This window comes from Marmota marmota, unplaced genomic scaffold (assembly GCF_001458135.2).
Source record: "Marmota marmota marmota unplaced genomic scaffold, marMar, whole genome shotgun sequence".
NCBI lineage: Eukaryota > Metazoa > Chordata > Mammalia > Rodentia > Sciuridae > Marmota > Marmota marmota.
In genome coordinates, this window is record NW_026000244.1 from 2,046,612 (window position 1) to 2,060,956 (window position 14,345).

Consider the following 14,345-nt stretch of genomic DNA (forward strand, 5'->3'; position numbering starts at 1 on the left):
AAAAAAACAGTGAAATGTATAATTGCTCTCTTTTACTTGTACTTTAGTCATACATGGGGGTAAAAAAATAAAAAACACAAGCTGAAAATATTTAATTTGCTTAAAAGAAAACACTCCTCAATGTCAAAACAGTTCTCAAATCTTGAAATTCAGGGCTATGAAAACTTTAAAAATGGCATCTTAAGTATCTCCCTCTTTTTTGTAATAATCCAAGAACTATGCTGGTTTAAGTATTTGTCAAACATTTTTCTGCTAAATATATTGTGCTGTAAGTAAATTTAATCCATGGACTCCTAATTAATTTGTACTTGAATTATAATCATAGACATAATACATATTTGATAGTCAAGATGACTTTCAGGAGGTTGATAAAATTCTACTTTATATTATTGCACTAACACTCAAAAATAAATAGGCATAACAGTGATAGAAGGTATTTTGTTAAGAGCAATGACATGCTTAAGTCAAATGTCTTCATAAATTTTATAATTTTGCTTACAAATTTTCACTGATTTGGAAGATTCTTTACTTAGATTTTCAGCCCTAGGACATTTATAACAGAATCAGAAAAAATAGGAAGTTAATTTTAGTATTTAGGAAAACTTGGTGGGGGGGGGTTGAAGGGGTTTAGGCCAGGAGATCTAGTGAGAGAGGAGGGAAGGGAGAAGGACAAAGAGAAGAAGGAGGAGGAAGAGAAGGCTTCACCACACTGCCTACTTAAAGGAAAGAACCTACAAGGAGGTGAGGATGAGGAAGAAGGCAAACAGACTGCATGCCCTACAGACTGGGAAGGGATGCTTCCACAGGTTCGGAAGAACTTAAGCTACTCTGAAAGACACCGTCTTGTAAGGCTGCGCTAAAGGAAGAAGGAAGTCTCTGCCAGCTGGCTCAGGCAGATTGTGGCAGTTGAGAATGGCCAACTTTTTGGATGAACTTCGCTGGGTAGGGTGACTCCATGGACCAAAGCCTGTGGTTGAGTTCGTGCTGCTAGGAGTAGGGCCTGACTTTGTTGCGGGACTTCTGAGGGCAGGGTCGGCCTGGACGCACTGGTGCAAACAGGAACAGATGAAGCGCCACCACTGCGAAGATCAAGGCCTGGTCAGGTGGCACGGCTCCTAGGATTAGTGCCTAGTGCAGATACTGGACGCTGACAAGCAGGGCCAGGCCTGGATGCACTGCTAAGAACAGGACCTGGCCGGGTGGCAAGGCTGCGGAGGGCCGAGTTCAGAGGCACCATTCTGAAGAACAGGGCCTGACCGGTTGGCACTGCTGTGGAGATAAGGGCTGGTTCTGATGAACAATTGCCCAGAACAGGGACTGGTGCTGATGCATAGAGTTATTGATCAGGGCTTGGCCCATATGCATGTGGAGAATTGGGCCTGGTGGGGTAGCACGGATGTAGATCTCAGGACATTGCCAAGTGGCGCGGCTGTGGTAAGCAGGATCTGTTGCAGATGCATGTCTTCAAGGGCACGACCGGGAAGTGTGGTACTATTGCAGAGGACAGGGCCTGACCTGCCAGCTTGGCTGTGAAGGGCAGACCCCGGACTGGTTGGGTGATTCCAAGTAGAAGCTTGAGAATAGCGGTGGCGGCCAGGCTCCAGGTAGAGATCTCAGAGAAGATGGCAGCAGAGGCATCTACCACTGCGCAGTAGAAGCCCCAGGACGCAGGTAGCGCCCTGTGGGCTTTGCAGCCTGGTCACTGCCAGGCAGCTTCCTACAATGGTTGTTCTCAAGGGTCTTGGTCTGGGCCTGAGGTTGCTCGTGGACGCTGGTCTTGGGTTCCTCACGTCTAAGGCTGCCCCGGTGGTCAACCCGCTGCTTTGCTGGCACACTGTCCAGGGTCTTCACATGCAGTGGAAAGGACAGCAAAGGTCCTGCTGGGCTGCTCTACCCCAAACAGAGCCTCATTGCTTGGGAGAGTTGGGACCAAAGCGACAGGGTCTTGATAGATCGTCCCACAGACATGGCCAGAGGCGAGGAGGGCCTCATTCTTTTGCCCTATGGGCACCTCCACCCTGCTGGCGCTTTGGCTTCTTTTCTCCAGGTGACAAAAACGGAGGGCTTGGAGACAAAACTCTGTGGCAGCTAGCGCCACCACCTGGGTCCAGTCAGCTATTAAAGTGTTCTTAAATTCTGATCTTTAAGCTTGCATGTAGTGAAGAAGGTGAGGGGAATGGAAGTTTCAAATTCACTCACTGCCCATGATATACTTATTGTTCAAAGTCAATCAAGTTTCATATATTGAGAAGTGCACAGACTCTGCATTACATGAAAAAAGTATTTGTAGATTTCCTATATGCCAGGCACTGTGTGATTTAAATGGCATCGTTGCAAAAAAAAAAAAAAAAAAAAAAACTCTTTATTTAATGTTTAATTCCAGCTCTGCCATTGACTGTGGATTTCAGACAACAGAGGTGTGCCCTGTTAATCTTAGAAAAGAATTGGACAAAGTCCAGTGATGCTGGGATTGGGACCAATGGTAGAGAGTTGTTTCTGGCTTGGTGAATAGAATATATTTATTTATTTATTTATTTATTTATTTATTTATTAAAGAGAGAGAACATTTTTTAATATTTTTTTAAGTTTTCGGTGGACACAACATCTTTATTTCATTTTTTTTAATATGGTGCTGAGGGTCGAACCCAGCGCCCTGCGCTACCACTTGAGCCACATCCCCAGCCCAAGTATATATATTTTAATGTTGAAAAATAATTGCATTGGGTTAATCAAAAATACCTATATTTATGGATCTTTAAGTGTGTGCAAGAATGTGTGTGAATTCTGGGTGTTCAGGACTCATAAGTAGTTCCACTACTTAGGAAATCATGCTGTGTGCTCTTAAAATTTTGAAACCAAAATAGGAGTCAAGTAAGACAATGACAGTCAATAGGAAAAGATTGTTCTTGTAGAGTTTGATAAACATCTGGATAAAACCTTACAAACATCAGACAGATCCGGAAATTTAAATACTGTTCCAACAAATTTTTCATACATTCTAAAGTAAGAAATTGGCAAAGCAGTTGCATTAATTTTTGTGTCTGTGTTAATAATACATAAAGGTTTTCCTGAACTTGAAAAGTTCCATCTTCAGGGACATTTGGCTTTTCTATGGACCCAAAGTACTTTCCATGGAAGCTTTGTGAGAGAGACTAGGGTTTCCAGGACCCAGAAGGTATCTTCATTGATTTTATGTCTTATCTGTTCATCACCTTAGCTGCCTACAATGCAAACCTTCAGATGTTGCTTATGATACTGGAACTCCAGTTCATTGAGTCAGATGACTATGTGGGGTATGTTCTCCCCCCACCCCATTTTTTCCTTTCCTTTTGTTATTGTTTCTTGTTTTTTTGTTGTTGTTGTTGTTGTAAGGTGTGGTTTTTTGTTTGGCTTGGTTTTATTTATTCATTTTTAAATTTAATTTAATCAATTTGGGGGTCAGTACTGAGATTGATCTCAGGGTCTCATGCATAATAAACACCTGCTCCACCACTAAGCTATATCTTCAGCCCCATATTTTATAAACTCTAGAAAAACATAAGCTTAAGAATGACAAAAATGAAATAATGTCTTGCCTTTTTAGACTTGATTTTGAAAGAAACACGCATATGTGAATCCATTGTCAATCCAAGCACACTTCTGATAGATGATTATTATTTTTGTCTTCGAAAATTTATATTTCCTATCAATTCCTAAGAAAATAATCCCAAATTCTCTTCAGAAGGATAAAGAAATCTTGTAAACATTTTCTAAATGATGAAATCTTCCCCCCACCCCAGGGATGAACCATTGAGCTGCATCCCCAGCCCTTTTTATTTTTTATTTTGAGATAGGGTCTCACTAAGTTGCTTAGGACCTCTCTCAGTTGCTGAGGCTGGTTTTGAACTCACAATCCTCATACCTCAGCTTTCCAAATTGCTGGGATTACAGGTGTGCACCACTGTGTCAAACACCTGAAATCTTAAATTTACTAAACATGAGTGTGTTTCATATACTTGCCCTCTTAAAAGAAGATATCATATTTGAGAGTAGAAACAAGAAGTCTGGTTCAAAATGGGCAAGGATATCTAAAGTACCTCCTGAGATCATAGTATTAATAGTTAGTTAAATTTACATAGAGCCTATTGACAGCATGGTGTCAGGACTCTCAATTAATCCACATTAATCATTAATCCACAAACATTATCATTCCCATTTTTTTGAGGAGTATAAAAGTTATGCTTATGTACTATGCTACATTTATTGCATTCCGTTAGAAAAATGGAGAGCTGTTTATGTACCCAATTTGCACATATAAAACTTTATACAAATTATGTGTAGCACATAAAGGCCTCTGAGAGGTACAGCTAAAATCCTGACACTACCATTTGGGTACACCTGCTTCAGGGTCCCAAGTTTATCAAGTCTGTTCCATAGAAAATAAAAACTGAATTACACTCAGTCTTGCTGCTAACACTTAGAAATTATTTTAAAATAAAATTTTCATTTACTCTAAAAGTCAAAAAATACTATAAACTGGGAGTGAATACACATTGTTACCAATTTTAACAATATGACAAATTCACGCTTTATTGTAGTTGGGTCTTTCTAAATTAAAAAAAAAATCACCTTAGTTCTAACATTATCTTTATAAATTGTGGCTGTTTTGGAAGGTTAATGTCAGAATCATCCAAAACAAATAACCTATCATTCCCATTTTATAGCTGAGGAAACTCAAGCACATTGAGATTATAAGACTTGACAAAGTAAAAGCTGCTGGAAAGTTGATTTTCAAGGAAAATGTTTTGGTGCTTTTTGACTTTTGACACTGTTTATCTGTGTTATTTTCATGATCAGATTTTAAATATTTCAATTTAATAGAGACACATTTTCTTCAGTAAAAAATATCTTTAACTCTGTCCCCAAATATCAATAAACCAAAGTTGCAAAGTTTTGCTTCCAAAGCTTAATGCAAAGTTTGGCTCCAGAAAAATAATACAATATTTTAAATTAGTGATTGTAATATTTGGCAAAAGATTTTAGGAGCTTTAACTAACTAAATTCTGCTCTGAAATCTTAGCCTATCATTTTAATGCATATATAAGTGGAGTCACCATGGTGGATGGGCATGCCTATACTTAAAAAATTATTTATTTAATTCCTTCAATTTTATTAAACAGATTTAAAATTGACTTTAAGTAATATCTGATAAAATAAAGGATCAACATAAACTGGATTAATTCCCCCTTGTTCTTTTTCTTTTACACTTCAAGGAGATTTATCTTTATGGGAAAACATTATAGATAGGACTTTTTTCTTGGCTAGAGTTCCATCCAAATCATCAAACTGTGGACTATAGACCTGAAAGAATTCATGCAAAAATCTTCCTATTTTTCAAATAATTATAATAATTCAAATTATTTCTTCTGATCAATATTATCTTCTAAACCTATATTATTTCTGATATATATATTAGTTATTTATTAGGGACACTACATGACTTAATATGTTCCAGTTTGTAGGATGAAGTATGGATTTAAATAATTGATCATGGGTTTCAATTCACCTTTTTAAATATAGTGTGCACACATTTTTAAAAAGAATTGTGCATTATTGACTTTACATGATCATATTTTTTGGAAAGGTGAGCATTGAGCCTGATGAGGATAAAAGTTTAGAAATAGACATTGACTAACACATAATTATACATGTACACATTTTGAAAATAATGTCTTCTGATTTCTCAAACATTATGTATGTGTTTTTGTCCTGGAAATAATTCCTACCGGCATTACTTTTTAGAATTTAGATTCAATGTGTTAGGAAAATAATTTAGTTAATTTTTTGTTGTTCTATTTTTAGTCACCTCATTTTAATATTTATGAATTATAAGAAAAAAAGTACATATCTTGCCTTATATGGACTTTCTGTGTACGAATACCATGAATGTTAGCCTGTAGAGATCATTCAAACATACAAGGAAAGCACAATATGTATGCACTATATTGCGGAAATCCATCCATTCCCTATAAAACGTACACAATTGGTCTGTGTGCAGTAATATCTCTTAAAGTCGGCCTTTAATTCAATTCTGTATACAGATGTTTTGAAGACAATAAGTTTTAAGAATATGACCAGAATTTAGAATACTAAGTGGTTTAGATAAATGTTCCCAAAAGGTCTGTATGTTAACGGCTCATTCCCCAGGCCAGTACTTTTGGGAAGCAAGATGGACCTTTATGGGGAGGGGCTTTGTGAGAAGTCCTTAGGTCGCTGGGGCATGCTATTCCAAGGGATGGTGGGACTCTAACCTTTTCATCTTCCTCTTTTCCTTTTGTTTCTTGACCAAGATGTGAGCAACTTTACTCCAGAATGAGGTCCCATTATTGCCATTGGGCACCCACACCATGAAGGCAGTGTATACACTTGATCATGGACAGGAGACTGAAATTGTGGGCCAAAACAAACTGGTTTTCTTCACAATTCAATTATCTCAAGTATTCTGTTAATCTGATGGGAAAATAACCAAAAATAAAAATTTACTTTCTATATTTTTAGGTGGTTAAATACTTTTAGCAAAAATTACAAAGTGCCCTTTGAGATAATGAAGAGTATCTCCCCCTGGTGACATTACTGCCAAAGGCTATTTCTTTCAAAGTCCAAATGATTGGTTGGTGCTCAAAACTCAGAGTCCAAATCCATCCACATGAGATGCTTCAAGTTTAGGTCAAATATCCTAGGATCTTAGACTTGGTACTAATTACAGAGTTGAGGAAATTCATCTTTTTATTGCCTTGGCAGCTTGATGAAGGATGGTATACACTTTAGCCTTTCTGTGCATGTGATTTGGGGAAAAGGGGTTCTTGTGACTTTTTGTATGTTTATGTGTTATGCTAGGGATCTAACCAGAACCTCAAATATGCTAGGAAAATGCTATGCCATGATTTGTGCCCCCAGTCCTTGGAACTGCTTGTACTAAAAAAAAATACTTAAAAATTATTCCAAATTCACATTTTATACTCTTTCCATGTCATCACTGCTGATATTAGATAATATTGCTCTGACATTCTAACAGTCATCTAGAAGGAAAACATTTTTATGCCTCCTGGCCCTAGCTTCTGTAATTCTCCTGAACCTTCACTAAACTCTGTTAAAGACTGATGTTTATTCCAGATTTTATATTTTTAATCATTATTGTCTTTCTGGCAAAAAATCATATGTGAAGATCTCAGAATATACATCATGCATTTCAGAAAAAAAAGCTATTAAATGCTATTCATTCAAGTTAACAGCACAGAACTAGGCCTTTTGATTTTTTTATCAGATTGAGATATGATTCATATACCACAAAATTCATCCATTTAGAGAGTACAATGCAATAGTTTTCAATACACCACCATACCAAAGTCACATTTAGAACTTGAAACCTCATGCCCTTTAGCTCACAAGCTCATACCCTGTTTCCTAAGCCCCCTACTCTAAGTTATCACTAATATTTGATTTTTAAATTTCTGAAACTTGCATGAGTACTTTGATATAAATCTTCAACTCCCTTGGCTAATACTTTTCAAGTAAAAGATTATATTGAACAATTGTAGGTTTACAGAAATATTGAATGGAAAGAATAGAATTCCCTTATGCCTCTTTCAAAACCTCTAGGTTCCCCTACTTACACTAGTGTGGGGAATTTGTTATAATTGATTAGCCAGTGTTTGTACATTCCTAATAAATCAAGCTTGCAGTAGGGTTCACTTTTTTGTCCTATGAGTTTGACAAAAGGATAATGACATGCATTCCATGTCATTACATAGAATACATTATTATATGATATCATATAGTATACATGGTATGGTTTCATCACCTTAAAATCCTGTGCCCCAGCTATTCATCACTCCTCGTGCCCCTGAGACCTTTCTGCTCAGGGCTGTTTTATTGTATCCACAATTTTATCTTTTCCTGAATGAAGGACAACTAGAATTACACAGTATATATGGTTTTTAAGATTGGTTTCGTTTACTTTACAATTTGCTTTTAAGGCTCCTCCATGTCTTTTTGTTAATTGTTTATTTCTTTTTAATATTTAATATTGGATGATGTTCAGTTATATGGCTGCACTATGGTTTGTTTATACATAAATCTACTGAATGACATTTTGGTTTCTCCCAATTCTTAGCAATTATGAAGAAACTTGCTATAAACATACACGTGCCGGATTTTCTGTAGAAATAAGTTGTGAACTCATTTGGATAAGATGAAAAACTATGATTGTTGGATTATATGTTAAGTGTCTGAGTAAAAATAATTCAAAAATAACAAAAATCTTTATTCCAGATTCAATAAATGTATTAAAATTTTGATCATTTGGGGTGAGGGTGCATCTTCCAAAAATTACCTGTTACTCTGACACATACCTCACTTACCTGAAATATACTCTCACATTCAGTTATGTGGGATATCTGTGCTAGATTCCTGACTTTGAATTAAAACTGTTGTCATGTTATTATTGTTATCTTTTGGTTTTGAAAAGTCTACTATGACCAAAGTCACAGTCTTTTCATTTATATAATCTTTTAATTTTTGGTTCACTTAAATTCTTATGAGGGAAAAACAATGAAAAAAAAAAACAAGCTGTAAGCTTTTAAAACAGTGACTCTTATATTCACACCCTGCAACTGTGTTGGGAGGATGTACTGAGCCAGAGCCATGCTGTGTTGTCTCTTAGGTGTTGCAGTGAAAGCAACAAAGCATTTGTGTGCAAGTTATCTCACAGTTTCATCTGATTTTCCAGGAAAATACAAACACTTCTCATTTCAACTAAATTTATAGCATGTGAGGTCCTTAGGTAAAAGGGCACACATCTTTTGCTATTTTTTCCCTGCCCTGTTAAAATGTAGTCATACATATATATCATCAGGGGATTGGTTCCAGAAGCCCCACCTTTGAAAATACCAGAATACACAGAAGCTTAAACTTTATTAAAGTAGTGTAGAAGGTGCATATAACCTATACATCCTCCCATATATTTTAAGTCATTATCTCTAGATTGCATAAAATACTTAAGACATTGTAAATATTATGTGAATGGTTGCTGTATTATTTACAGAATAAAGACAAAATAAATCTGTATATGTTCAGTATAGATGCAATTTTAAAATATATATTTTTTTTATGTACTGCAGGTAGAATACAGAGCACAAGATATGTGGCGATGGTTAACTGAGAGTTCTTCTGGGCTCCTGGATTATGAAATTCACTCTTGCACTGATCATGGAGAGCATTTCTGGGCAAAGAAAAGGTAATGCAAAAGGAGATGTAATAAAGGATACTTGTAAAGTGGGTACTTTATGTGGTTTCCTTCACTTTTACTTCATAACAAAATAAGTAAAATTTGTTTTTATAGTTAAAAATTCTAAGATTCAAAAAAACATATTATTACTATGGCAGTATGTTATTAACATACAAACGTCAATAGCAATGCTATTGTATATATGTTGCATATACGTGTAACATATATACAATAGCAGAAACAGTGAGAATGCATTATCTTCGTCATGCACTGGCCCAAGCTCCATGTCCTCCTGCAGCTCTGCAATCACAAGGGAAGAAGAAATCACTAAGCTCATCACTGACAATGGCTCCAGCATGTGCAAAGCTGGCTTTGCTGGCAATGACGCCCTCAGGGCTATGTTCCCCTCCATCACCGGGCGTCTCCACCACTAGGGTATGATGGTGGACAGGCCCAGAGCAAGCTCAGCATCCTGACCCTGAAGTACCCCATGGAGCACAGCATTGTCACCAACTGGGATGACATGGAGAAGATCTGGCACCACACCTTCTACTATGAGCTGCATATGGCCCATGAGGAGCACGGGGTGCTGTTGACTGAGGCACCCCTGAACCTCAAGGCCAACAGAGAGAAGATGACTCAGATCATGTTAGAGACCTTCAACACACTGGCATATATGTGGCCATCCAGTTCGTGCTGTCCCTGTATGCCTCTGGGTGCACCACTGACATTGTTATGGACTCTGGTAACTGGGTCACCCCCATAATGCTCATCTGTGAGGGCTATGCCCTTCTCCATACCATCCTGCGTCTGGACCTGGCTGGTCAGGACCTGACAGACTACCTCATGAAGATTCTGACAGAACATAGCTATAGCTTCACCACCAGAGCAGAGCAGGAGATCGTGTGTTACATCAAGGAAAAGCTGTGCTATGTTGTCCTGGACTTCAAGAAGGAGTTGGCCACTGCTTCATCCTCTTCCTCCCTGAGAAGAGCTATGAGCTGCCCCACAGGAAGGTGATCGCCATTGGTAATGAGTGGTCCTGGTGTCCAGAGGCAGTCTTCCAGCCCTCTTTCCTGGGTATGGAATCCTCTGGCATCCACAAGACCATCTTCAACTCCATTATGAAGTGTGATATCAACATCTGCAATGACCTCTATGCCAACATTGTGCTGTCTGATGGCTCCACCATTTATCCAGGCATCACTGACAGGATGCAGAAGATCACAGTCTGGCACCCAGCACCGTGAAGATCAAGATTATTGCTCCCCCTGAGCACAAGTACTCTGTGTGGATTGGCAGCTCCATCCTGCCCTCACATTCTACTTTTCAGCAGCTGTGGATAAACAAGCAGGAGTGCACTGAGTTAGGCCCTTCCATTTTCCACCGCAAATGCTTCTAGATGGACTGAGAAGGTTCTGGGCACCTACTGCATAAACAGATTATTATTGTTGTTGTTGTTACTTTTCACATTTATTTAACACATATAAGCTAAATAGGAAACCATTTTTCTTTTTCTTTCATAAAAACAAAGAGTTTTGACTGGCTAAAACCGAATTCAAATAATTTATATATGAGGAGAACAAATCTAAATTACTTCCATTTGGAAAAAACAAGAAACCAGCGTATTCATTTCTACCCATTCAAGTCAGAGGCCCCATTATTTTGACAATATTATGTAGCCTGAAACACAGAAGAAGAAACATCTCCTTATAAGAAATCTGGACAATGCAAAAGTACATAGCATTTAACATAAGGCAAATTTCCAAAAGAAAAATAATATGTAAGCTGTAATAAAATTAAATTTGTTTGGGGTAAAGCAATGAAGTTTACAGTGTGAGAACATTGAGCAGTTGTAGGTAATTCTAACCTACTGCTATCAGTAGCCTCTTCAAGAATTAAGAGCAATTTTTACAACAGAACAGTTTGTTTTCTTGGAAGTGACACTAATTAACAGCAGTGAAGGAAAAATCATTGGTTGCTTCAAGCTCTCATAAAATGAATCAGTTATTGCATAGTAAATACCTCAGAGAGGATAGTGTTGTAAGAAGCTAGTCTGAAGAAGTATGTTATTTATAAACTGGTTATGTCTGGAAGCCTTCAAGTTTTATAATTAATTCTACATAGAGAATCAATTGGAAAAATATCAACATACAAATAAATATTAGGCCTTTCCAAATTGCTACAGTTTTGAGAGATTAAAAAAATAAATAATCAGCATAGTGCCTAGTTTCTATGTATATTTTTTTGGAAAGATACACAGAGGGGAAATACATAGCACATTGTATATAGTAGCCCAGCTCAGCAGACAGTATCTTCTGAAGTACAGATAACACCTCCACCAGTGTATATCATTGATAACACAAATAGTCATAACTATAGGATCCATGCCAACCTAAAAATTTCACTTAATGATTATCTTGCTTAGGATTAGATGCTGTACTTGAAGATACTGCTGCTAAAAGTCAACTTACAATTTCCCTTCTGATTTCCCCAACAATTGACTCTTTAATCTCCCACATGACTTGCTGCAACTTGTTCTGCTCCACATTTCTATGCATTTCTTCAGGCATTAGGGGGAGTTTTCCAGACCCTTCTTCCACTTCAGAGTTAGGTCCTACAACCCATGAGGCTTCTTCTTTGGCTACTCCAACTTCTTCAGAACTCTCCAACTCTGGAGGCATCTGCACAGAGTCGGAAGGCACTCCAGTTCTTCTGTTAGCATGAGAGGGACCAGAACACACAGAAGATGACTCTGATTATCTACCACAACCTGCGCAAGCAGTGGAGTCAGGGTCGCTCCGCATGAATTGTGCTGGCAACTGAAAGACCACACAAACACGGAAATACCTTTTTGGGGGGTCAGGGATGGCTCTGAGACCTAAGCTCCCACACTGGAGGAAAGAGGAGCAAAAGAGGCAAGAGAGTGAGTGCACCCTAAACCCCTGTTTTTATTTAGGGGAAAGACATTTGATAGAAAATTCTACCCAAATAAGGCAAAGGATTGTGTTACAGCAAACACAGGGGTGTAGCCCAATCCCAGAGCTGTACTTTCTTGCCAAGAGAAGGTGAAGCCCACCTGTCTTGCACTGTGTGCAATGCCAGCTCCACACTCCCATTACTCAAGGCTAAGGGGGCGTGCTCAGCTCCTGTTCAGGGCAGCCCCCCACCCCCACCCCGACATCTGATGTTGAGTAGGAGAAAACTGATTCTGAGCTTTCTCCAGTAGGGAGTTCATATCCCACTTCTCCAAGTTCCAGGCCCAATTCAGACTTCAAGTACAACTGTTCTCATATCAGTTCAGTGACTGGTTCCATTACATAAAGTGGAGAAGGAAATGACAAGTTATCAGGGCTTCTACTGCCACACATTCAAACAAGTGCTGAGGAGTGGAAAGGAGAAGACACCTGCACAGCCTGAAGCTGTCCATTCAGGTCCAACAAGCAGTCCTGAAGCTCCATTCGGATTGAATTTCTCAAACCCTGCAGCTGATCAACTTCATATCTTTCCTCCTCAGTTATGTGGTGACTTAAACCTTGGTTTGCTGATGCAGCAATGCCAACTCTAAATCCATCATTTGTGTTCTAAACAAATTCAGGCTTCTCCTCATTACTTGAAGCTCCTGAAAAGTATTTTCATAAAGATGTAGAACAGATGATTTCTAAGTACTACATGGAAGAGCAGCAAAATCAGGTCCTCTCATCACAGGGTACCATGAAAGTTTCTGCAGTGAGTTTCTAATATCATGCAACACTCTTTGAAACTGCATTTCTATGGCAGAAGGAGGATTCACAGAGCACACTCAGTAAGGGTAGGCAATGTATCTGGGTGAGTAAGGACACCTGATAGGTGAGGCAAAGGCACTGCAGATGGTACCTGAGATGTTGGGAAAACTGTGTGTGCTCAGAGTTCTCATGTGCTCACACAGGGGCCTTTCCTGCCCCTGAGAGTAGACAGAATGAAGGGAGAGGTGGACTGAGATATCTATGCTGGGATGAATTGTGAACAGGCAGGAGTCCTTCCATGATGGCATTCCTCCAACCTGGTCACCTCACTCTGGGTGGCTTCTTCTTTCTTCAGATGATGAAGAGATGAAAATGGTAGATTTAACCAAAGACTGACTGTCATGTTCAGTCACCACTTTATCCCCTTCCTGTTCCTCTTTGGGTGTGTATTTATTAGCTGAAGGAAGGTGGGCTGTAGCTGGTCTTTTTCCCTGGTGACAACTGGACATTGACAGAGGACACAACCCTTACTGGGCTCAATAAAGTTGTTGGTAAAGACTGAGACCTTCTTGGAGGATAGCCAGCTTTTGCAAGCAAGTATCTTTGTTTTAAAAAAGATCTTTTGATTTTATCAGGTTATGCCCTAATCTTTGATTAGACAGAGTTACAAACTTTCATTTGTGCTCTTTGCAAAGCTATATTAAATCTGTCCACAGAAGAAGGAGGCCCTACTGTATTTTCAGAGCTCGTATCACTGCATTTTGCTTCAATGGAAGCCAGCAGTTTCAAAATATGGTGTGTGGTGTACTGGGCAAATTCACATCACTTTCACCACTTGTTTCCCTCATGAGCTCTACTGTTTGTGCTGAAGACAAATCCTCTTCTGTTTTGGTACTTTCAGCAATGTGATCCTCTGGACTACAGATGGACTGCATATTTCCGATATTCTCAACAGTCCCACATTCAGCAACTGTTGCTGCCCTGGCTCTTCCTTCCTGAAGAGGGGTAAGAGATTCCTCCTCTGACTCATTGAAATAAGGTTGATCTTGCGCTATTGATGTAACAAGGTCCTCACCAAATGATGTGACTGTTGTCTCACTGTCACAACTATCGGCACTATTCCCCATGGCTTGCAGGGACTCATGAGTGGAATCTTTGGCAAAACCATTGCTATCAGAATGCTGACTTGCAAGTACATAGCAGATGATCTCTTCTGGACTTAGAGAGACCTAGCTCATAAGTGGACAGAACATGAGGAGCTTCTCCCTCTATACTCTGAACATCTTCCATTTCAAAGGAGTCCTTCTGCTATGTCATTATATTTCTTATGGATGGGATCATCAGTGGAGCACAAG

At 38.8% G+C, this 14,345-nt stretch overlaps 2 pseudogenes; one reads left to right on the top strand and one right to left on the bottom strand.

Moving 5' to 3' along the window:
* Positions 1–9,579: 9,579 nt before the first annotated feature.
* LOC107159623 lies at positions 9,580–10,667 on the top strand (annotated as a pseudogene).
* A 1,566-nt stretch (positions 10,668–12,233) lies between these two features.
* Positions 12,234–14,343, bottom strand: LOC107159605 (annotated as a pseudogene).
* Between the last annotated feature and the right edge of the window lie 2 nt (positions 14,344–14,345).